Raw genomic sequence first — 1,704 nt, forward strand, 5'->3', positions numbered from 1 at the left:
GAGCAGAGAGAGAATCGAGAGAGACTGGGTGTTCCACAGTGCGAACTGCCAATCAAATGTGTAGTAGGTGTTTGTAATCCTCATAAATCGAAGGTTTATGTCTAGTCGTCTCAAGAGTCTGTGTCGTCACAATGCGCGCCTTTACTGTGTGATTAGATGTGTTGATCAATGGGTCTATCTGATGTGTGTGTGTACAGGGCAGTTTAATAGTGTTCCTAATAGTGTGTGTAAATGGAGTTTATAGTGTGTGTGTCCCCTTTTAACCCCCAATCAGGTGTCACACCTTATAATAAGGGTTCTCACTCCGTCGCTGGTGATGTAGTGTCAAGGGGTTTATGTGCTGTGTTTGTGTGTGTCAAGGTCCATGTTTTATGTGTGTGATGTCCGTGCTCGTGTGTAATAATTGGGTTTACATCAATGTGTGTGTGTTAGTGTAAATAGATGCTGTTATCCCGTCGGTCTTGGCGTGTCGTGTACAGTGATGTTACCGTTAACTGAATCATACTATTGTGTTCGTGTGTGTCGTGTCACATCGGGTTTCTAAGTTTGTCATCCCGGTGCGATTGTGTGTTTATGGTACCTGGTACATGTACATGTCAGACCCTGTGATGGAGGCTCCCAAGCCAGAAGCTACGCTGGGTGATAGCGCACCTTAGAGAGATGTCAAAGGAGCTCAGCTGTTTATCTCCTAGAGAGAGCAGCCGCAGGATATCCAGGTAGTTCTGGTTCCTCCTGCAGGGGTCAAGGGTCAGGGAAGGGGTTGGAGAGGGAGACTGGTGAAGAGCACCCTATCCCCTGCTTAGTACACTACTTATGACCTCAGTGAGTTTGGTGCTAATATGGAGTCCTGTCAAACTTCAAATGATGATACATACTGTATAGTTTTACATTTGAATGCAGAAGAGAAGTGTGTGCGTACCTGCCAATCTTTTCGTTGCCTGATGTCAGATGACAGTTCACAAAGCCGAAGGAAGTTCCATTAAACATGAAAGACACGCCCACTGCCCCTTTGTTACCTAGCAACAAGAAACGACAAACACACAGCATGAATATAGTGAATTGTTTGTTAGTGTGAGAGAGTGAGAGAGTGAGAGCAAGATCTTACCCAGCGTATTAGCAATACCCGTTTTAACACTGGACACTCCCACATGACTGATGCGGTTTTCATGTTCTGGTTTCACCAGCACCGCTATCTTAATGTTCCACAGAGTCTGGACACGCGATCATAGAACCCCAGAGAGCAGAACAGAGTACATGGAAGTTACCTCAGAGCCCAACCTCAGCCCACCTCTCTACACATATGCTCTTCATCAGATCAGCGTCCTTTATCCCCCAAGGCGACCGACTCCCACCCTTACTCCTTCCCAACGGGACCATCCCAACCGCCACCTTATCCCCCAACGGGACCATCCCAACCGCCACCTTATCCCCCAACGGGACCATCCCTACCTCCACCTTATCCCCCAACGGGACCATCCCAACCGCCACCTTATCCCCCAACGAGACCATCCCAACCGCCACCTTATCCCCCAACGGGACAAGCCCTAACAACACCTTATTCCCCAACGGGACAAGCCCTAACCAACCCACCTATCCCCCAACGCGGACAAGCCCCTAAACAAACCTTATTCCCCACGGGACAAGCACCTACCCAACAACACCTTATCCCAGGGACAAGCCTAACACACATTATTCCCCAACGGG

At 48.7% G+C, this 1,704-nt stretch overlaps 1 long non-coding RNA gene across 1 annotated transcript; it reads right to left on the reverse strand.

Annotated features, from left to right (window-relative positions):
• Positions 1 to 653: 653 nt before the first annotated feature.
• LOC120028265 lies at positions 654 to 1,216 on the reverse strand. Its single transcript, XR_005473415.1, has 3 exons — positions 1,106 to 1,216; positions 920 to 1,016; positions 654 to 732 (listed from the first exon to the last, which is right to left on the reverse strand). It is a non-coding gene; the product is annotated as an uncharacterized LOC120028265 (long non-coding RNA).
• Between the last annotated feature and the right edge of the window lie 488 nt (positions 1,217 to 1,704).

Source organism: Salvelinus namaycush, chromosome 34, assembly GCF_016432855.1.
Source record: "Salvelinus namaycush isolate Seneca chromosome 34, SaNama_1.0, whole genome shotgun sequence".
Classification (NCBI taxonomy): Eukaryota; Metazoa; Chordata; class Actinopteri; order Salmoniformes; family Salmonidae; genus Salvelinus; species Salvelinus namaycush.